This window comes from Myotis brandtii, unplaced genomic scaffold (genome assembly GCF_000412655.1).
Source record: "Myotis brandtii unplaced genomic scaffold, ASM41265v1 scaffold395, whole genome shotgun sequence".
In the NCBI taxonomy this organism is placed as follows: Eukaryota; Metazoa; Chordata; class Mammalia; order Chiroptera; family Vespertilionidae; genus Myotis; species Myotis brandtii.
In genome coordinates this window covers 3,257,492-3,258,602 of record NW_005365155.1, presented here as the reverse complement: position 1 = coordinate 3,258,602, position 1,111 = coordinate 3,257,492, and positions in this window count along the sequence as shown.

The window sequence follows — 1,111 nt, the reverse complement described above, 5'->3', positions numbered from 1 at the left end:
CGTGAGGGCCTCTCTCGAAGCCTAAAGCCCACTCTTTCCCGGTCGACGCCGTTCTCTGGCTCTTCTCCTAGACCCAAAGAGAACATGTGTGTGTGTGTGTGTGTGTGGCGGGGTGCCATCATCGGCGCGGTAGCGAGGGAATGCTGATAAGGAGGACGAATGCTGATAAGGAGGACGGGACCGGCTCCCTTCAAATAGGCCCTCCAGACCCAGGTCTCAGCGCTGACCCGGGAGGGAGGTCCAATAGATTGAGTGCTGGTAGGTCTCTGAGCCCAGCAACGGTCCTTTTAACCCGAGAGACCCCCGAAGGTCTGAAATTCATCCCGTCCCCAAATTCTGGTCAGTGTTCTAACAGCGCTCTGTCTGTTTTTACCAGCGGGGGTACGAGGGTCATGCTTTCTGCTCCGTAGGTTAAGCTGTACTGCAGCTGGGCTCATGTGTGTGTATATGGTTTACAAGCCCAGCCCCTCCACCCAGAAACTTGCATTTTAAAAGATGGCCCAGATAAGAGTTTTTGAAGAAGAGTAGGTATTTGTATCTCAAAGGTACAGGGAAAGAAATGCCAGCTTCTCCTAGAAGGATGTTCCTTCCCCTTGGTTTCCATTACTGTTGGGGGCACCTGCGCTCCCTCTTTCATCTGCCTCGAAGTATAGTTCTCCCCAAGTACCCTTTTTTTGCTTTTTTGGTTCTTGCATGCATTCTTCTCTTTGGCCATCTCAGCAGTTCCATCACGTTGTCCCTCCCTCCACCCTTGTGCTCCAGGTGCCATCCCCATGCCTGTGAGTACTTACATGGCTCCTCTCAAACTGACCAAAAAAAATGAGTTCATAGGTGAACTCATGAGTGTCATAGGTTCACCATCACTTAGGTGGTGGAACAGCACTGGGTGTTAGAATTAGGACACATGGTCCGGGTGGAAGGGAAAAGTTTTAGTCCTTAAAAATTCCAAGTCAAAGGATGGGAGAAAAACATTAGTTTGGAGGGGTGTGGCCAAATATTTAAGAAACGTAGATAAATTCAGGATCCAGTTCAATTTATAGGTGAAAAATAAAACTTTGAAGACAGTTTTATTTAAATTAGAGTCTGATATTCATAACTGTGTATTATAGTC